At 36.5% G+C, this 23,402-nt stretch overlaps 1 protein-coding gene across 2 annotated transcripts in view; it reads right to left on the minus strand.

The window, feature by feature from the left end:
* LOC101891584 (keratin, type II cytoskeletal 1) overlaps positions 1–23,402 on the minus strand; it is a 282,406-nt gene that overhangs the window by 28,670 nt on the left and 230,334 nt on the right. The window lies entirely within an intron of this gene.

The raw sequence follows: 23,402 nt of genomic DNA on the forward strand, positions 1-23,402 counted from the left end.
TGTTCATCCGATTTGTTATTTTTGTCCACCGCCGCCGTAATATGCACTCTGTAACAAAAATATTTGGGGAAATATATCAAATGCAGCTCAGAAATACATTTGCTAAATTTTATCGAGATCGGTTCAGATTTGGATATAGCTCCCATATATAACTTCGTCCGATTGGCCTTTTATTGTGCACCAAACGTCTAATATTTGTCCAAATAAAATGGAATTTGGCACTTACGACCGAATTGAGTCTAGAAGCTAGTCTGTCAAATTTGGTGAAGATCGGTTTAGATATAGCTATAGCTTCCATATATATTATTCATCCGATTTGTTATATTTGTTACCCACAACCGTAATATGCACTCCGTAACAACGATATTCAGGGAAATATATCAAATACAGCTCAGAAATATCTTTGCCAAATTTTATCGAGATCGGTTCAGATTTGGATATAGCTCCCATATATATCTTTATCCGATTTCAAATTAATTGTGCACCAACTGGGCAATACAATTCCGAATTTAAAAGATACAAATGCTTCGGCATATTTAGTCCTTTGAACTTTAAGTTATAATTATAATCATAGCGTGTAAGATTGATTTCTCCCATAAAAACTTTTAATTGTTATGTGGAGCTCTACTAAATTAGCAAAGTGGTGTAGGGTATCATAAAGTCGGCCCCGCCCGACTTTAAGACTTTCTTTACTGGTTTAATCTTCACACTTACAAAACTTACAACTTACAAACAAACTTACAAATCTTAAAACTAGTCTTATAATCGGTTATTAATTTTTGATTAAGAAGGATTCTTCTACATCAATTCGGCCGGAATTACAGAAAATTATCTGTAAATAGCAAGTGCCTGCTATGTCGTCATTTTAGAATCCTTCCAAAATAGTTTGTATTTTGACTTTTTACTACTCAAAGGCACACTCTGTCCAGTCCGACAAACAGAGACCTCAACATAAAATTTTGGGATTTCAGCTCTTTACATTCACTCAATACCAAATTTAGTACCATTTAGTACTTTTCGTATAAATGTCGTACTCATTTGCAAAACCGTTCCATATATCAATAATTTAAACACACGGTTATCGCGATATAAATTTTTGCCGTTTTTCTCTATCCTTTCACCCAATAACCAAGTCTGTTCAATTTAATAATTTTCGAAAATCTATAGTACGAATATCCAAAACCGGTTCCTTCTCAGCCAAAGGCGCCAACAGTGACCTTAATATCAAATTTTGGGATTTCAGCTCTGAAATTGCCCCCATTATTAAATTTAGTACCGTTTAGTACAATTTTAGTACGCATATTCAAAACCAGTCCCTTCTCTTAACCGCAGACCCCAAGAGTGGCATCCACATAAAATTTCAGCTCTATTTTTGCTCCCAATACCAAGCATAGCTCTATTTAGTACCTTATGTGCAATGACCGTAAATATTTGCAAAACCCCCTCAATATCTAATTTCCAAAAACCAATGGAGATCTCACTTTCAAATTTCGGGATTCTGGCTCTATATATTCACTTAATACCAAATTTTTTTACATTTAGTACTTTTCGTATAAATTAAGTGCTCATTTGCAGAACCTTTCCATATCTATATACTAGACATCAACAGTGACCTTGGTATAAATTGTCATTATTCAAGCTCTATTCCTTCACCCAAAACCAAATTTTTTAACATTCAGCATTTTTCGTACAATTATAGTACACATTCATATGTTCAGCCTGTACATGAACAGCGACCCTAATACCAACATTCAAAATTTCAGGCACTATCTACTTTAACCCAATACCAAATTGAACCAAGTGTGTACCATTTAGTACTTTTCGTGCATCTGCAGTACATATGTCCAGGCTACACATGTCCTAATACCAAATTTTCAGATTCCAAGCACTATTTGTTCGTCCAATACCAAATTGTACCAAATATAGTGTTATTTCGTACTTTTCATGCACTTGTAGTACATATTTCCAAAACCATCTACATATCTCAATTCCAGGTACCAACAGAGACCGCAATATCAAATTTGAGGATTCCAGCCACATTCTTTTACCCAATACCAAATTTAGTACCATTTAGTACTTTCCGTACAAATATAGGTTGCAATTTCAAGCCACAGTCAAATTTCAACCTCAGATAGCATATGTAATCTAAGTATCAAATTTCAGAATAAAATTTTTCAATGTCAATTTTGAGGATTCCAGCTTTATCTCTTCACCCAACACCAAATTTAGTACCATTCAGTACTTTTTGTACATTTCCAAAACCACCTCCATATCTTAATCCCAAACACATAACGGTGACATTTACAGGGTGAGATAGAAAAAAAACTCAAACAAAGTAAAACGCCATAATTTTTACCTTTTTTTTAAAATTTTATTAAATGAAAGCAAAAAATGTCGGAGATAGTATCAAATTTTAGAATAAGTTTAGATTTGTTCGAATCGGTCATCTTTGGAACGAATTATGGCCTCCAAACAGCCAATAAAACCGTCACACGCTGCCCGAATGTTGCTCTGCGGTATTTTGGCCCATTCCCGGCAAAGCGCTTGCTTGAGGTGATCGATACTTTAGTATTTTTTAGTGCCAACCTTGCTTTCCAAAATACTCCAGACACAATAGTCCAACGGATTGGTATCCGGAGATTTTGGTGGCCATTGTGCGCTGGAAATGAAGCGAGGAACCTCATTTTTTAACCATTCTTGGCTGGCGCGTACTGAGTGCGATGGTGCTGAGTCCTGTTGGAATATCCAAGGTCTGCGGCCAAAATGTTTGCGTGTCCAAAGCTTTTATACACCCTCCAGAATATTTTCGTGATAATATTCTGCATTTATTCTGATCCACGGTCGATTAATACGAGCGGAGAGCGGCCATCGGCTGTTATGGCAGCCAACACCATCACCATGGCCGGCGCTTGATTTCTGGTGGCCAACCGAAGATGCACACTTTCAGTCCGAAGATGCACAATAGTCCAACGGATTGGTATCTGTAGATTTTGGTGGCCATTGTGTGCTGGAAATGAAGCGAGGAAACTCATTTTGTAAACATTCTTGGGTGGCGCGTGCTGAGTCCTGTCCAAAATGTTTGGGTGCCCAAGGCTTTAATCCACCCTCCAGAATATTTTCGCGATAATATTTGGCATTTATTTTGATGCCACGGTCGATTAATACGAGTGGAGAGCGACCATAGGCTGTTATGGCGGCCCACACCATCACCATGGACGGACTTGAGTTCTGATGGCCAACCGAAGGTGCACGTTTTCAGCTGACCTCTTTGGCAAGTAAACATGATCATTTTGTTTGTTTACAAACTGCTGGACTACGAATGTTTTCTCATCGGAGAAAACCAAATTCGGTAGTGCTCTTTAGCTCTTTTGAGTATATTTTCTTTCTGTTGCGGTGTAAGTTCTTGCACTTTTTGGAATTTCAATGACATTACCCTTAGCTCATTTTCAATATTTGTCGAATGGAATATCGCGATGTGTTCAGGTCACGAGCCATTTTTACGGCCACTGCGACGGGGGTTTCGATCAAGTCGCTTCTTTACTTTTCGAAACATTTCTGTTGATGTTGCTATTTTCTTCCGTCCACTTCCTTGACGTTGGGCTACGCTACCACTATCACATTATAAATGACAGCAGTCTGATGTTGGTTGTAATGTTTTCATCTCACCCTGTATTTGCCGAATATTTGACAAATCACAAATAGCCTCAAAAGTGTCCAAGTTCAAACAATCGATACCTCAAAAATCAGTCCCAGGACGTGATACCCTCTACATATAATTTGTCATTTGCCACAAATCAAATTCCATTCGATTAATTTCAAACACCAACACAAAAGAAAAAATCTATGGGACCAAATCTTAATCGGATTTTGCTCGCCATGGATGAATGGATGGATGCTGAATACATACATTTTGGTTGTGATTAATTGTATGCTATTAGATTCTAGGAAATTCTAAAAAACCAACATTTTTAGAAAACCTTCATCAGGATACGTCGATATGAGGATGGTGGTGGTGTTAGTGGTGGTACATTATCAAGAAAAACTGTCAACTTGGAGTGGCAACATCATTCGTTTAAATGACACAAAGGCCTGACCACGCATACATCAAGTGTTGAATACATGCCATTATCACACCCACTTCTGTGTCAATGTGACATGACAGCCGAATTATGACCAGATGGACAGGAAAATTGGCAAACTCGGATACTCAGATAGCGCTACACACTCCCATCCAACCCTGCCAGCCAACAACTACAAAAGTTGAAACAAACAACCAAAAACCAGCCTAAACACATTTGCCCACCTACCCCCCAATCACAGCCCCATCCACCCACCCAAACATAAAGTTTGTTAAACACCTCCGCTGTGTGCCTTAAATAAATATTTAACTATTAGCAACAACACCGAAAACAAAAAAAGCGAACTCAACACACAATGCCCATCCACATCTAAAACCAAAACGCCGGACTTTGTTTGAGATTGATGCCATCTGGCTGGAGTTAGACCCAACAAAATCAAAATCAACATCGGCCTCATCGGTTGATTTGGCTAACAACATTTCAAAATGAATGAATGAACGAATGAAAGAAAGAAATTTTCATTCTGTCAACCGCTTAGAATAGTGGGGAGAGAAAATTCAAACGCTTCAAAGAGGGAATTTATAGGACGCACACACACACCACCACACATTAACCGGTATGTTTTAACAAACATTGCGGATTTTGTTATAGAAGCATAAAAGGAACACAAAAGATATCCCCATAACAAAGAAGCCGGGGCAGAGCCAGCATCAAAATCTGAATAGGTAAAAGTTGCCGCTATTGGTTGGGTACACATGGTTAGGAGCAAACATACATACATACATACATAGTTGGTTTTCTACAACTTTTTAAATAGTTTCCGGTATTGTGTTGATATACGAGGTGGGGTTGGGAAAGGTGTTGTTTATGCAATTATTTAATTTTCTGAACATAAGTGTAATGAAATTAGTTAAAAAGTTTCAGTCAGTGTTCCGACAATTATATAACCATATCTTAACCGATTTTCACTAAATTTGAAGTACCCGCTTTTCGGCTGAATTAATGGAATCTATTCCATTTGGTCTGATACTAACCATTTGGTGACCAATAAACCTCATATCGAATAAAAATATATATGGGAGCTATATCCAAATTGAATCCGATTGAACAAATCGGATGAACATTATGTATGGGAGCAATAGCTATATGTTAAACGACTTTCAACAAATATAACATGCTTGCTTCCAAACTTAATTTTGTTGCATATGCCAAACTCCATCTTATTCGAGCTAATAATACACAATAATGGGGCTAATAATTGCCCAATAAAAGACAAATCGGACGAACATATATACGGAAGCTATATCCAAATCTGATCCAATTATCTCCAATTTCAATAGGATTTGGCCTTGGCCCAAAAAAAATGATCTGTACAAAATTTTATATAAGTCCGATTAAAGAGGTGACCTGCATTTTCTTCACAAAAATACATGGGCAGACAGACAGGCGTACGGACATGTATATATCGATTCACAATGTGATTCTATGCGGATTATCAAAGGGAGAAATTTACATTTTACTAACAAATGTACAAAGACTAATACCTTGCCCACTGTTTGGTGTAGGGTATAAATATAGCGATGGGCAAAGTGTAAAGAGAACTGGGGAACAATTGCGTATTTTATGAATGTTACGATTATTGAAAATGTGAGCCCTTTGCGAAAAAGGTTTCAGAAAGAGCGACCCAAAAATCACATGTTTATGCCAAATTTAAAGCGGTCTGATTAGAATTTTGCAAAATTTGAAAGAAAATCGGAAACTGATCAATCAGATCTTACGAGATTTATTATTGGTATACAAACTTTTGACCTTTCGAGGGGAGGTAAGAGAAGCAGTGTGTCAAGATTTTCCATGTTCGCTCCTGACCTAAGTCTCATATATACAGGGAGAGAAATGGTTCGAAAAGTATAGAAGCGACTGGATCAAAACACCGGTCGCAGTGGCCGAAAAATGACTCGTGTGCTGAACATATCGCAATATTCTATTCGGCAAATATTGAAAAATGAGCTCGGGGTAAAGCCATTGAAATTCCAAAAAGAGCAAGAACTTGCACCGCAACAGAAAGAAAATAGACTCAAAAGACTCTGAAGAGTTTCTTCGCTTGGCGGAAATTGGTGAACTGCCGAATTTGGTATTCTCCGATGAGAACACATTCGTTGTCCAGCAGTGTTTACTTGCCAAAGAGGTCAGCTGAAAATGTGCACCTTCGTTGGCCACCAGAACTCAAGGGCTGGTCATAGTGATGGTGTGGGCCGTCATAACAGCCGATGGTCGCTCTCCGCTCGTATTAATCGACCGTGGCATCAGAATAAATGCCGAATATTATAGCGAAAATATTCTGCAGGGTGTGTTAAAGCCTCGCGCCACCCAAGAATTGTTACAAAATGAGGTTCCTCGCTTCATTTCCAGCACACAATGGCCACCAAAATCTCCGGATACCAATCCGTTGGACTATTGCGTCTAGAGTATTTTGGAAGGCAAGGTTGGCACTAAAAAATACCAAAGTGTCGATCACCTCAATCAAGCGCTCCGCCGGGAATTGGTCAAAATACCGCAGAGCAACATTCGGGAAGCGTGTGACGGTTTCATTGGCCGTTTGAAGGCCATAATTCGTGGCAAAGGCGACCAATTCGTACAAATCTAAACTTATTCTAAAAATTGATGCTATTTCCGACATTTTTTGCTTTCATTCAATAAAATTAAAAAAAAATATATATAAAAATTATGGCGTTTGACATTTTTTTAGCTCACTCTGGAGGGTATATTAACATTGTCATTTCGCTTATAACTATTTGAAATACTCATGTCAGATCCAACAAAGTATATATATTCTTGATCAGCTTAAAATGCTAAATCGATATAGCGATGTCCGTCTGTCTGTCTATGTGTGTCGGTCCGTCCGTCCGTCTGCTATCGCTATCGAAATTGAGATAGAAAGCTAACATTTTTCACACTTGTGTATTTTGAAAGTTGGTAGGATAAGTTCGCAAGTGGGTCTCAATAATGAGTAATGATTTTAGGGATATTATATACCGGAATTGTTTGAAATTTCGTATTTGAAGGTACTAATAGGTACTACAGCCTATGACATAAAATTGCGTATGCAGGTCCTCGTTTTCGTATATCCGCAATATAACTTGTTTTAATCTTAAAGGGTAGGAAAACAAGAGGGAAGGAGCTCAAATCGAATATTTTAAGATACTTTTCATTGGTTATATCTCTTATTATGAGGCCTACACAGATAAAAAAAGTAAAAAAGTTGTAAGGTAAGCTGTAAGCCCAGGCCGAACTTTGAATACCCTCCATCATCTGGAACGAATTTGGCAATTCTCAAGAACAATAAAATCCGTTAAAAATTCTGTTAAAATCTTAAAAATACCGAATGTAGCTGTTATATTAGTGTCTAAGCGACGACATGGACCTGCATAGGTAACTTTTGTCATAAGCCATTACAATATTCAAATCCGAAACTTAAACAAGTTCAAAAGCAGTAAGTTCGGCCGGGCCGAACTTTGAATACCCTCCACCATTTGGAACAAATTTGGAAATTTTCAAAAAGTAAAATCCATAAAAAATTCTGTTAAAATTTTAAAAATACCGAATATAGCCGTTATATTTGGGTCTATACGACGTGGACCTACATAGACATTGTTTGTCATAAACCAATACCATATTCAAATTCGAAACTTGAAATAAACTGCGAATAATGTAGTTAAAAATCATCAAAATATCGTATATTGGGAGGTGGCGTTATATCGGAGCTGTGCGAAGACCTGAACCAGCATAGACAATTTTCTGTCACAGGCTGTAGCATCCATTACGAAGTTCAAATACTACATCTCAAACAATTTCGGTGGGTATTGTATCTAAAATCGTCAAAATACCTCTAAATATAGGGAGGTACTGATATATGGGGACTATTAGAAGACCTGGACCAGCATAGACAATTTGCTGTCACAGACTGTAGTTTCTATTACGAACTCTAAATACTTAATTTGAAACAATTCCGGTGAATTATGTCGCTAAAATCTACAAAGTAACGAATATCGGGAGGTACCATTATATGGGGGCTATACGAAGACGTGAACCTGCACTGACAATTTTCTGTCGTAGGCTGTATCATCCATTACGAATATCAAATACCAAATTTGAAACAAATCCGGTGAATAATGTCGCTAAAATCAACAAAATACCAAATATCGGGAGGTACCGTTATATCTGGGCTATGCGAAGACGTCGACCTGCAGACAGAGAGTCTCTTGTCATAGGCTGTAGCATCCATTACGAACATCAAATACCAAATTTGAAACAATTCCGATGAATATTGTGGCTGAAATCATCAAAATACCGAATATCGGGAGGTACGGTTATATGGAGGCTATACCAAAAGATTTGCAGACTTAATATACATTTGAGTAAAATTTTGTCAATCTACTTCATTTCGTCCGGAAGCTAGAGTGATTTCCACAGAGGGATAGACGGACGAGTATCGCTAAATCGACATAGAATTTGTGAAAACTCAACGTGCTTTTAAAACGTTAAAAAATGTGAGAAGTGCGCCTTCTAGGAACACCATTAAGCGTTTATACGAAAAATTTTCGACTGGTAAGGCTCTTTCTTATCCGGAGAGGCCATATAAAAGTCGACCAAAGCGATCGGCCGAGAATATCGCTGCCGTACGAGCCAGTGTTGAGAGGTCCCCAAGAACATCCCAAAAACGCCGTTCTCAGCAGTTGGGCATGGCTCGGTCCATTTTACAACGGATTATTCGCATTGATTTGCATTTGTTGCCGTACAAAATTCAATTGACACAAAGAATGTTGCCTGCGGACAAGCCTCGTCGATTGGAATGGGCCAAAAAAAAAAAAAAACATGGGTCCGTCGAATTTGGGCAACCCTGTGGGGTCTAAAATGTATATTTCGAGGTGTTACAAACAGAATGACAAACTTTATGTACCCTCCATACTATTGTGGAGGGTCATAATTTTTTTAGTCATAATTTTTAAGGCAGTTACCAGGAAGAGTTTCCAATACTCTCCACTGCAGTAAATTTTCAGGTTTACATTTATTTGAGAGATAACAGAGAGAGAGAGTGAGAGAATGGTGCAATTACGTCAATCGTTGCCCCTAATCTAAATGTGATGCTAGTATGAAGTCGAAGTTTAAAGTTCACTGGGTACTCCTTTTGGGACATGAGACTGTTTAATATTACCGGTCCACGGTTAGACCTTATTGATTGGTCTCCAATTTAATAATAATTCCCATTTATATACAAATTTCCTTTCGATTTAATGTAAAAAGCCAACCAAAAATTTCACCTTAGTTCAATCATGTTAAAACTTACAGCCACAACTGTTATCCCCCTTTTACGCCTCTGAATTCTCTTTCCCTTCCTCTTCTTTACCAGAGGCTTATTTGCAAAACTCGAAAATCATTCCCTTTTCCAAGTTTAATCCTTGGACTTTTTGTTGATTGTGGTGGCAGGAATGTGAGTGAGTGTTAGTGTGTGTGTGTGTGTGTGTGTGTGGAGATGGATTGAAATGAATTAAAGGGGAATGTATGCTGCCGCTACAATGTAGGAATGGAGATATGCCATCAGTTAAGCGTTTCTGTGTGTGTAACTCGTAATGTTGTTGTTGTTGGTTGTTTGTTAAAACGAACTTGTTTCACCAGCGATAAGGGTTATTTACCGAGCCATGTTTTAAAGTTTAATGCCAGGTTGTGTACAACCACACAATTACAAATATTAATGAATTGTATTAACAAACGGCGGCCAATAATAACAACAACAAGAACAAAAACAACATAACGGAAAACAAGGAACAGACCTAAAACAGTTTAAACAAATTAAGAGAAGGATTAATGATTCTTGTTGTTGCTTTTGTAACAAACAAGTTGTTGAACTTATTTTGCAACATGTTGAGGGTCATTGAAGTTGGCTAATAGCAATTAAATTTAATTTTTTTCGTTTTGTTTTTTTTTTAAATGACGGCTTTGTGTAAAGCTGGAAGTAATCTCTTGTTCAGTGTTTACCTGAAAATCGTTCCTCACTTAACTCATAGTTGGTGGGATCTTGTTGTATTTTTTGTTGCCGTTCTTGTTGTTTTTGCTTTTTATCGTTGCCATGTGATTATTAACATCATTGTGCAGCATAATAGCAATTAATTAAGGATAAATATGGTGTTATTGTTGCTACTGCAACATAAAAGTACACCACTTCAGATGTGATGCTCTAGTAGATGCTTCAAATGCAAAAAAGCATGCACTTGAATGGATTATATTATTTTGAGTTTAATAGTTGTTTTTTTGTTTATATCGTGCGAAATATAAATCAAGTCAATTGATGCGTTTTATTCAATTGATATGGGAAAAAGTTTTAAATTACCGAATATTTTAAAGTTTTTTTTGTGGCACTCGGCTATATTGTAAATAACATGTCAAGGGGCCGCAATCGAAGATTCTACGATATTTTGCGAAATATGTCTCATATATTAGAGTCCCCTTATAATTGATCAATGTTATATAAAAGCCTTAGAAAAATTTGACCTAAAATCCCGAAAATGTTTTGGGGTTTTGATCTACCGAGAACTATCGTATCAGTTTGGCATCTTCTAAAGGAAAAGTTCTTCCTAAACAGTTTTTCCAAAAAAAAAGTATTAAGGGATATTTCGAATTAGAATGGAAAATGTGAAATTAAAGGTTAAAAACGTAAACACCTAATTTTTACTTGCAATTTTCTTAAAAACCATTAAACCTAGGTATATGATTTATTCTAAGATTTATAATGCATTTTTGTGTAGAATATTTCTTCTATTGCCACTATCTGCCTAAATTTTTATGTTACTTTCACGCATCAACTCGAAAAAAGTCCGAGGAAATATTTTCAGGTTTTGTTCTGTGGCAACATTGAGTCTTCTGAGATCCTTCGTATAATCTTATGACAAAAAATGTAGAAGATGAAGACGAAAAAACTGCAACAAAGTCAAACGTCCTAATTTTCACATTTTTATACCATACAACACTATGTGTTGGGGGTATTATAAGTTTGATTGTTGCAAAAATTATCTAACACCACGAAATATTGGTTTCCCATATAGGGAAGTATATATGGATCTTCCTATCTCGCCGACCTGAGTCGATCTAGCTATGTATGTCCGTCCGTCCATCTGTCCATGTTAATTTGAAATCACTCTACTGGTCGCAATTATGGCCCGATCTTCACGAAATTTAGAATGGAGGTGGGGCTAAGGCCAGAATAGAACCCTATTTCTTTTGGAGATGATCGCATAATATTTAGGGGTTGAAATGAACCAAAAAAAAATCGATTTTGCAGTTGCTCTACAGGTCGCAATTATAGACCAATCAAAGCGGAAGTTAGCATGGGGCTAGAGCTTATGACTGGGCAGAAACCTTCCAATTTTGATGGTCATCGGGTGATATTTAGTGGGTGAAATAGGCCACAACATTTGTGTTAAATAAAATTCAAATTTTCCATTAAACCGCGAATATTTTTAATTCCGGCGTAATCGCAAATGAACGAACAGGTCAATTCTGACCGTTATGTACATGCCGTTAGTAAATATATCGCTTGTATATAGCGAAATATATACAATGCGTATATACAAAGGAAGGGGATGTTAGTTAGAATGCTTATATCTCAAGAATGGCTGGACCGATTTTGACAAATTTTGTCAATTCAGAATGCCCTCTTGACATAAAATTATAAAATCTAAAAAAATCGCAGAAAAATATGCCAATAAAGATGTTAATATAGATTTTGTAATATTTTTGCACCTTACAACACAGTTTGATGATATTATATAAGTATTGCAAATATCGTCCGATCCTCACGAAAATTTTCACGAGGGTAGGGTTGGGCTCAGAAGGGCTAGGGTTTCAAAGATATCCGCAATATATTAGGAGGTTGAAATGGACCAACAACTAAAAATGTTGCTGATTTTGCAGCCGCTATAAAGTTCACAAATAGAAACAAAGGACACGAAATCTCGCATGAAGTTAGAGTTTAGGAAAGCGGACCACTATTTTTGTGTTAAAAAATACCAACATTACTTACAGATGATATCCGAAATACACAAAAGGCGATTTTCTGGCTTTCTTGTGCTGTTTTCGTTGACGAATATAGCCAAATATCATAGACAAGCAAATCATATAGATGAGTCTAAATTTAGAGATATAGAAGGGTCTCTTGTTTTTGGAGATGATCGCAAAATAGTTTAGTTAAAATGACCCAAAAACAGAAAAAATTTCCTGATCCCAGAACTGAAGATAATTGACACACCTGAGAAGAGAGTTAAGGACAGGGAAGAATTCTAGCATTTTGGATGACCATTGGATTATATTTATCTGTAAAATGGACTACAACAACTAACATCCCGACGGAGTGCATAAATGTTGGGCAAATGTCCCAAGTCAAAATCCTAATTTCAAAAGCGAAATCTTCCAATATGGATTTGGACATAAGAGGGCTTCTAACATGTTGTAGTGTTGTAGGGTATAACATAGTCGGCCCCGCACGACTATAGTCTTTTCTTACTTAATACACCTTCCAGAATATTTTCGCGATAATATTCGGCATTTATTCTGATGCCACGGTCGATAAATACGAGCGGAGAGCGACCATCGGCTGTTATGGCGGCCCACACCATCACCATTGCCGGCGCTTGAGTTCTGTTGGCCAACCGAAGGTGCACGCTTTCAGCTGACTTCTTTGGCAAGTAAACACGATTATTTTGTTTACAAACTGCTGGATGCGGCAGTTCACCACTTTCGGCAACACTTTAGCTCTTTTGAGTCTATTTTCTTTCTGTTGCGGTGTAAGTTCTTGTACTTTTTAGAATTTCAATGTCTTTACCACGAGATCATTTTTAAATATTTGCCGAATTGAACATTGCGATATGTTCAGCTCACGAGCCAGTTTTCGACCACTGCGACGCGTGTTTCGATCAAATCGCTTCTTTACTTTTCGAACCATTTCTGCTGATGTCGCTGTTTTCTTCCGTTTACTTCCTTGACGTGGGGCTACGCTACCCACAAAAGACACAAACGATTTATTCATATTTAAATGCTGCAGTGCTCTAACCATAGCCACTCGTGGTTTTCCAGCCAAATATAAAGAAATCACACTATCACGCTTGAATTCCATCACGAATAACTTTTTTTCTGAAAAATTCTCACCAAAATGCTTTTGTACGCTTGTAAACAATATAATGAGCTGTCACTGGAATAATTTTAACAGCTGTCAGACGATTGGTTTAGAAATGACAGCAGTCTGAAGATGGTTGCAGTTTTTTAATCTCACCATGTATACCTCTCTGAATATGTGAAATAAGCAGCCGACTCTTTCTAAACTACGCTTATTCCAATATTTCTACTAATACAAAATCTGGTGTAAAGGTGATGAATATCGGTCCACCCCTTCTGGTACCTCCCCAACAAAGGTTCACCATTGTCAGTGTTCATATCTCTCATAACTTGCGAGACAAGTCAGCAATTCTTTTCGAACTTGATTTATCTAAATATCTTCTCAACCGAGGGTTCTGATTTGAATGAGGAATCTATGGGCTCCCCCTCTGGTGGTGCCTTCCCCATAAAAGTTGACCATTATTGATTATCATTTATTCACACAAAATTGGAAATAAATGTTCGGTTTTCTTTAAATTATTCACATAATACTAGAAGGTTAGTTTGAAGGATACTACGATCAGTACTTAAAAAATATTTTTAATAAAATGTGAATAAAGCTGTCGATATAGCCCAAATCTGGTACGTTTTAACTTTTATATCAGACTTAGATCGGATACGAAATGGACAGTATTGGGGCATTGCTTCAAAACCTCCCCCATGACCACACCCCCGCCAAAAGCGGACAATACTTTTTAAATTGTTTTAAATATTTTTATACCCTCCACCTTGGAAAGGAGGGTATATTAACTTTGTCATTCCGTTTGTAACATCCTTAAATATTCGTCTTAGACCCCATAAAGCATATATTCATAATCAGCATAAAATTCTATGTCGATTTAGCGATGTCCGTCTGTCTGTCTGTCCGTCTGTCTGTTGAAATCACGATACAGCCCACATTATTTGACGTAGAGCGCCAAAATTTAGCAGAGCTATTTGCATTGTGTCTAGGATGAAAATGAGATATATCGATCCACGTTCCGGTATAGTTCCCATATAACGGTACCTCCCGATATTCGGTATTTTGACGATTTATGCCACATTTTTTCACGGATTTGTCTGGAAATTGGTATTTGTAGGTCATAACGGGTCCCTGAGCGTGTGGCAAAACATTGCATGTATAGGTAAACGTTGTGGTATAGCCCCCATATAAAGGTACCTCCCGATATTCGGTATTTTGATGGTTTTTGCCACATTTTTTCACTGATTTGTCTAAAAATTGGTATTTGTGGGTCATAATGGGTCCTAGTTCGTGTGGCGAAATATTGTAATTATAGGTCCACGTTTTGGTATAGCAACCATATATCGGTACCTCCCGATATTCGGTAATTTGATGATTTTTGCCACATTTTTTCACGGATTTGTCTGAAAATTGGTATTTGTTGGTCATAATGGGTTCCAGCTTCAGTGGCGAAACATTGCATGCATGGGTCCATGATTTGATATAGCCCCCATATAAAGGTACCTCCCGATATTCGGTATTTTGATGGTTTTTGCCACATTTCTTCTAAGGTTTTTTTTTTCCTAAGGTGGAGGGTATTAAATGTTTGGCCCGGCCGAACTTAATGTTTTTTTATTTGTTTTAGTTTTAATATTTTTAATATTTTCCCAGGTCGAGTTGTCAATTTTTTGAAAAGTTTAGTATTGGTCCTTACAAATATTTATCCTACCAAAAATAGTATCCTGCTCCTTAGCATTAATTATTTGCATTTGTGCAAAATGAACTAATAATTTTGTGACATTTTTTCCCATATAAAAAGGGATGCAATAATAGTTTTCGAAGAAATATCCATCTAGTATCGCAAATAATAAATTAGCAAGCTTTTGGTGCTACACATTCCTATTCAAACTGACTCTGTATAAAATATCTTTCCCGCTTGTCAAAATAAACTTGACAGCATCGGAAAGTGTCACCCAAAATTCCACCACCACAACTTGTGGCTCTAAACCACATTATCCCATTTAGGGCTCTATTGTTAAAGTGCAAATATACCTGGATTCAAATACATTTGTTTCTAAAAACAAAAAGAAAAAAAAAACCAGCAACAATTGCAACATGATGCGTGTAAATATATATAAATGGCTTGTAGTAGTAACTCAAAATGCCACAACAATTCCCCTTGACTGACTGATGTTACACACACACACCGACACACACACATACACTCAAATAAAACGACAAAACGAAAATAGCTGAATTTGTGTAAAATTCAGTTTATGTTACATTCGAGAATTGCCTGGAACACCCAATTCGCTGTACATCACAACGACAATAACAACAACAACAACGACTAGAACAATAGCAATGTCTCATGTTTGCTTTTTAGTTTTTATTATCCTTTGGGAGTGAGGAGGTGAGAGAGGGAGGCGAAGGATGTTTTTTTCACTTCTTTCCCGCAACACAACGACATGCCACCACCACAAAAAAGTCATACATCATGTCAGACAACAAGTTTTGCTGAGTTCCGCATGATGATAAATGCTACTCCAATGGTTAGACAATCTAAAACCAAACCACACATGCCCACAGGTGGAGCAGAGGATTGCTAACAACGGCAGTTGAATGGTTGGTTGGCTGTCTGTCTGTCCGTCCGCCTTTTGGTCGGTTAGCTTGTTTGTTGGTCTATTTGTGTGCTTATCTCGTTTCACGAAAAGAACGCAACATGAAATTTTCTGACTGCTCAGCAAATTGAAAAGGAGTCCCGTTTTGACACAACGCCCCACACCCCACACCCACCCCACAAACTGCTATTCCCAAATCAATTTAAACTCATATCAAACAACCGCGAACATACCTGCTGCTGCTGCTTCTTTATCTGCTCTTTTTAAGAACTTCAAAATCAATAATGCGACAGAAGGTTAAAAGGTACTGCAGTGCCCTAAAGGTAATGGAGTGGGACCAAGTGGCGATGATGAACGTGATCTGTCGTCTGTCTGTCTCTCTGTGTATGGGAATTCGGAGTTGTAACATGCAATGATAAGGATGAATGAAGTCTTTCAAATCGAATGTGATGTAAGACAATTTATTAAAGCGATATGTAGTTTAAGTGTAAAGCTGTTTGTAAACCTACAGAGAAATGTCAGATAAATCTATGAAAAAATCACTTTGCAGCCGTAGCCATGGAGTATCGAAATGATTCTAAACTAACGTTGGGGACTTTTCCACCCTTCGTTTTTTATGAAATTTTATAGTTTCAGGTGGATTTTGAATGGAAATTAGTAAAAATATTCGAATGAGAATTTCATAATTTCGTCATGACAAAGAATACTTGTACAGGGTGAGGTAAAAAAACTGCAACAAAGTCAAATGCCATAATTTTACATTTTTATACCTCCACCATACTATGGAGGGTATAATAATTTTGTCATTACGTTTGTAACTCCTCGAAATACTCATGTCAGACCCAAAAAAGTATATATATATTCTTGATCAGGATAAAATTCTAGGACGACTTAGCGATGTCCGTCTGTCTGGCTGTGTGTCTGTCTGTTGTAATCACGCTTTCAATATTTCGAACGAATTGAGGTAGAGGGCTACAATTTTGCACACATGTTTATTTTGCAGTAGGCAGGTTAAGTTCATAAATTATTCGCCGGAATTGTTTCATATTTGGTATTTGAAGTTCGAAATGGATACTACAGCCTAAAACAGAAAATTGTCTGTGCAGGTCCACGTCTTTGTATAGCCCCCATTATTCGGTATTTTGATGATTTTAGCGACATTCTTTACCAGAGTTGTTTCAAATTTGGTATTTGAAGTTCGTTATGGATACTACAGAAAATTGTCTATGCAGGTTCAGGTCTTCGTATAGGCCCCGTATATCAGTACCTCCCTATATTCGGTATTTTGACGATTTTAGCGACATTATTCGCCGGAATTGTTTCAAATTTGAAGTTCGAAATGGATACTACAGCCTGTGCAGGTCCAAGACTTCGTATAGCCTTATATAACGGTACCGCCCTATATTCGATATTTTGACGATTTTAGGTACAATACTCACTGAAATTATGTAAGATGTCGTATTTGAAGCTGCTAAAGCCTGTGACAGAAAATTGTCTATGCTGGTCCAGGTCTTTGCACAGATCCGATATAACGGTTCCTCCCTATATACGATATTTTAATGATTTTAGCTACATCATTCACCGTTTATTTAAATTTTCGAATTTGAATATGGTAATGGCTTATGACAAACAATGCCTATGTGGGCCCACGTCGTATAGACCCCAATATAACGGCTATATTCGATATTTTAAAATTTTTTACATAATTTTTTAAGGATTTTACTTTTTGAACATTTCCAAATAGTGTAGCGTATTCAACTGCTTTTATCTTGTTTTTAAATGTTATTGTATAAAAGCAAAAAATGTCGGAAACAGCATCAAATTTTAGAACATGTTTAGATTTGTTCGAATTGGTTATCTTTGGCATGAATTATGGCCTTCAAACGGTCAATGAAACCGTCACACGCTGCCCGAATGTTACTCTGCGGTATTTTGGCCCATTCCCGGCGACACTTTGGTATTTTTTTTTTGTGCCAACCTTGCGTTCCAAAATACTCCAGACACAATAGTCCAACGGATTGGTATCCGTTGGTGGCCATTATGCGCTGGAAATGAAGCGAGGAACCTCATTTTGTAACCATTCTTCGGTGGCGCGTGCTGAGTTCGATGGTGCTGAGTCCTGTTGGAATGTCCAATATCTGCGGCCAAAATGTGTCCGAGGCTTTAATACACATTCCAGAATATTTTCGCGATAATATTCGGCATTTATTCTGATGCCACGGTCGATTAAAACGAGTGGAGAGCGATAATCGGTTGCTATGGCGGCCTACACCATCACCATGGCCGGCGCTTGAGTTCTGGTGGCCAACCGAAGGAGCACACTTTCAGCTGACCTCTTTGGCAAGTAAACACGATCGTCTTGTTTGTTTATAAACTGCTGGACAACGAATGTTTTCTCATCGGGGAAAACCAAATTCGGCAGTTCACCACTTTCGGCCAAGCGAAGCAACTCTTTACCTCTTTTGAGTCTATTTTCTTTCGGTGTAAGTTCTTGCACTTTTTGGAATTTCAATGGCATTACCCCAAGCTCATTGTTCAATATTTGCCGAATGGAATATTGCGATATGTGCAACTCACGAACCATTATTCGGTCACTGCGACGCGCGTCTATTCTTTATTTTTCGAACCATTTCAGCTGATGTTGCTGTTTTTTTGTCCACTTCCTTGACGTCGGACTACGCTACCAGTATCACAGTAACGAGCGATGGTACGAGACACAAAAGAGTTATTCACATTTAAATGCTGGAATGCTCTAACGATAGCCGCTTGTGGTTTTCCAGCCAAATATAAAGAAATCACACTATCACGCTTGAATTCCATCATGAATAACTTTTTTTCTGGAAAATTGTTATAATGAGCTGTCACTGGAATAATGTTAACAGCTGTCGAACGAGGGTCTTAGTAATGACAGCGTCTGAAGTTTGTTGCTGTTTTTTCATCTCACCCTGTATTTTGGTTACTTTGCAATGTAAACTGTCAAAACGACAATACTCGTGTCTTCTATTTTCAGTTATATTTTCATAATCTTTAAATCCAATTTTGGACCACTGAAAATATTTTTTAAAAAATCCACGGTTCTTGAAAAATTTTCTTACATTTTTTCTTAAAAATTCATGCTTGGACTTTGAAAATATTTCACTTTGAAAAATATAAAAAACTACGTTTGAGAAATTTATTCCGTTTAGACATAGAAAAATAAAAATTTGGAACTTGAAAAATATTTGAAAACATCCCCGTTTGTATGTCGAAAAATATTCTTAAAATCCACATTTGAACTTTGAAAAATATTCGTTAAATTCCACGTTCGGATTTTGAAAATACTTTCTAACTTTAAAATCCTTGAAGAATATTCTTTTAAATTTGGAGCCTTTTTTGACTTTGAAAAATATATTTCGTTTAGACTTTGAAAAATAAATTTTACATTTGGACCTTAAAAAAACATTTGTAAAAATTCACGTTTGTGTCTCGAAAAAATGTTTTAAAAATCCACATTTGAACTTTATGCTCTTTAAAAAAATGCTCTTTAAAACCTATGTTCTTACCTTGAAACAATTCGGAATTGGCTTAAAAAAATCAGGATTGAAACATAAAAATACACGTCTGAACCTTGAAAAATGTTTTTATTTAAATACAACAGTGGAAATTGTTTTTAATAGTCGACCTTGGAGCTTGGAAAATATTCCGAAAATCCATTTTTGGACCTTGAAAAAATATTTGAAAATCCATTTGGATATTGAAATTTTTTCTTAAAAATTGACGTTTGGATATTGTAAAATAATCCTAAAATGCACAACTGGTAAAGTATTCTTAGTAATTCGCGTTCTTCGCGTTCTTAGACGTACACGTCCACTCTGTACAATTTTATATTAATTATCCACGATTTTTATTCAGGAAATACTTGTAAAAAATGTTTCTAAAATATCTACGATTTTCACACTAAAAATACCATGAATTTTGTGGAGAATACCTTGTAAAATATAAATATCTATGATTTTTATCCAGAAATCCCTGTCATATACTTAAAAAAATCAACCATTTTGGATGTTGTATTTATTGTCACAGGGTTGTTTCTATTTTCGGCCGTTCAATATCCATGATATGTGATTTAATACTTTTTGTATCTCTATAGATATTCAAAACATTATTTAGTACTTATGAATACAATTTTCAGAACCTTTTTGGCAGTTTTCAGCGTTTTGGTACAAATTATTAAAAGTTTTTTTTTATATTTAAGAACTTTCCTTACCCTTTTAGTACGAATTTAGATTTTAGCTGTAGGTGTACTTGTTGTCAATATTGTTGTTATTTTTTGTACTTTTCAGTGCGAATTAGGAATTCCTAACATAACAAAATTCAGAAGAAAATCGTGAGAATTTTTATAAAATCCTAACCCACCAAAATTTACACATATTACTTCTAAAATTTAAAATTTGACCTTAGGCCCACCGAAATGCGTTTGACATGCATTTTACGTTCTGTCGAGGAGTTTGTGGATTTCTTGTTATTTTCATGACAACCGTTGATATTTCCTCAAATCTTTTTTTCATTCATTTTAAATCAAATCCTTACATAAGAATTCTCCTCAAATCCCCCACATACTTACATATGTATGTGTGTACGATTATTTTTAAACACTTCCTTTGAAAAACCTCTTCATTTCCACAACAATCATTTCTGCTAAGCGCACAATCTTTAGCCCAGCCATCAAATCTTTTCCTTTACCGGAAGAAGTTAAATGATTTTGAAAACTTCATTATTTTCACGTTGCCATGGGTTTACAATCGTCTTGAGCTCCTTTGCGGGATATTTCAAGCATAACGATTTCATTTTATTATCTTTGTCTCTGTGGCAGCACACAATCATACATTTGTACGAGTATGTATGTGTCTAAACATGTCAACCGCATCATGTAAGAGGTAAAAAAGGGAAATAAAACGAATGTTTATCCAGCAAGGATATATGAATTTTGTCGATGTATTCACCTGCATCGAATACGTCAACCGAACATATCCTCTTTAATGCCACATAGGTATGTCGTCCATCATTTTTTTTTATTTCGAAGCAAATCCTGTTTGTTTCCTTTTTAAAATAATATTGTTGTTTCCGTAAGAATAAAAATCATGAAGATCAAAAAATAAATGGGGAACTAAGACATTGTGGTTGCTGAGAAAACGTTAAGGCAGATCAGGGATATAAAACGTTTTTTTTTAGTTCTGCACCTTTACAATAACAATTTATTGAGAAGACACATTTACTAAACCGGAACCAATTCCTATAAAACATTATTTTACGACTGTGCCCAGTTGGATTCAAATGGAAGATTAAAAACTTCTACAGCCCCAGCTTCTCACATGACGTTGGGGAAGTTATAGAGGTCATACGATCGTCATAATTTTGACGTTTCTTTTCCCTGCCTGATGGGAACTGAATAGTGTGATCACCCGCCACAGGGAAGCTTCTCGTCCCCATGAACCAACATAAGCTACAGGGATGTTCCCCATAAACCAAAACCGGCGACATTGGTGACATGTTTGATCAAACCAAAAGGTATATACCATCTGTAGACAGGCATAATCGTGAGAGAATATTCTAAGGCATTATTTATGTATATTTTAATATGGAGTACTTTCCGAAATTATTCATATAATATGATATTTTTTGAAAACTGTCATCATAAAATTACCGAGTGATTTATTGTATTATAACACCCTTCACAACATATATAAAAATTTATTTATTACCATAATCTCATATTCTATAGAAAATAAGGGTGAGGTACATAACTCACTTTTATTAGAGTCATTTTTTGTTTGTTTTGTATACAAGAAATATAAGAATATTACGAAACAACTATAATGTCCACCCTTACACAGTGGTTACAGAAAGAGAAAAAAAAAAAACAAGTTAGAAATTAGCAGGGGTTTGTCGACAAATATGAATTCTCATTTTATGACCAAGTTATATACCTGCATGTAATAACAATATAAACCCGAAAAGTAAAATTTATTTAAAAAATAATTTTTTTATAATAACCTGCCCATAAAATATATACAGGGTGAGATAAAAAAGTGTAAAAGGTCAAACGCCAAAATTTTTACATTTTTTTAAATTATTGAAGCAAAAAATGTCGGAAATAGCATCAAATTTTAGAATGAGTTTAAATTTGTCACCTTTGACACGAATTATGGCCTTAAAACGGCCAATGAAACCGTCACATGCTGCTCGAATGTTGCTCTGCGGTATTTTGGCCCATACCCGGCGAAGCACTTGCTTGAGGTGATCGACACTTTGATATTTCTTAGTGCCAACCTTGCTTTCCAAAATACTCAAGACACAATAGTCCAACGGATTGGTATCCTGAGATTTTGTTGGCCATTGTGCGCGGAGAAACCTCATTTTGTAACCATTATTGCATGGCGCGTATTGAGTGCGATGGTGATGAGTCCTGTTGGAATGTCCAAGGTCTGCGGCCAAAATGTTTACTTGCCAAGGCTTTAATACACCCTCCAGAATATTTTTACTGTAATATTCGGCATTAAATTTGATGCCTCGGTCGATTAATACGAGCGGAGAGCGACCATCGGCGCTTGAGTTCTGGTAGCCAACCGAAGGTGCACATTTTCAGCTGACCTCTTTGGCAAATAAACACGATTATTTTGTTTGTTTACAAACTGCTGGACAACGAATGTTTTCCCATCGGAGAAAACCAAATTCGGCAGTTCACCACTTTCGGTCAAGCGAAGCTACTTTTTATCTCTTTTGAGTCTATTTTCTTTCTGTAGCGGTGTGAGTTCTTGCACTTTTTGGAATTTCAATGGCTTTACCCCGAGCTAATTTTTCAATATTTGCCGAATGGAATATTGCGATATGTTCAGCCTACGAGCCATTTTTCGGTCACTGCGACGCGGGTTTCGATCAAGTTGCTTCTTTACTTTTCGAACCATTTCTGCTGATGTTGCCGTTCTCTTCCTTGACGTCGGGCTACGCTACCAGTATCAAGTAACGAGCGATGGTTGCGAAACAAAATGATTTATTCACATTTAAATGCTGGAGTTCTCTAACCATTATGGTTTCCGTACCAAAGCAATTACTCTATCACGTTTGAATGCCATCACGAATAACTTTTTTTTCTGGAAAATTATCACCAAAATGCTTTTGTACGCTTGTAAATAATATAATGAGCTGTCACTGGAATAATTTTAACAGCAGTCAGTGGCTTAAAAATGACGGCAGTCTGAATTTGGTTGCAATTTTTTTTCATCTCACCCTGTGTATAGAATACAATAACGGAGATATAGAAGAGCCTTGCGGTATGGAAGGTACTTAATTTCCAATATGAACAAAAAAATCCTTTCCGACAGAAAGCTATTTATAATTTAAAAAAAAAATGTCAGCGACTAAATTTGTTTTTTGTTTTTTTTTTTACCAAAACGATAGGACCGATTTTCCATTTATGTAGCTGAAAATGATCATGATGATGATAATTTCAATACAAATATTACAAAATGTATAGTTTAGACATTTTTATATTAAAAACCTGTCCTTGTACATGAGAGAAAC

Source organism: Musca domestica, unplaced genomic scaffold (genome assembly GCF_030504385.1).
Source record: "Musca domestica strain aabys unplaced genomic scaffold, Musca_domestica.polishedcontigs.V.1.1 69, whole genome shotgun sequence".
NCBI classification, from domain to species: domain Eukaryota; kingdom Metazoa; phylum Arthropoda; class Insecta; order Diptera; family Muscidae; genus Musca; species Musca domestica.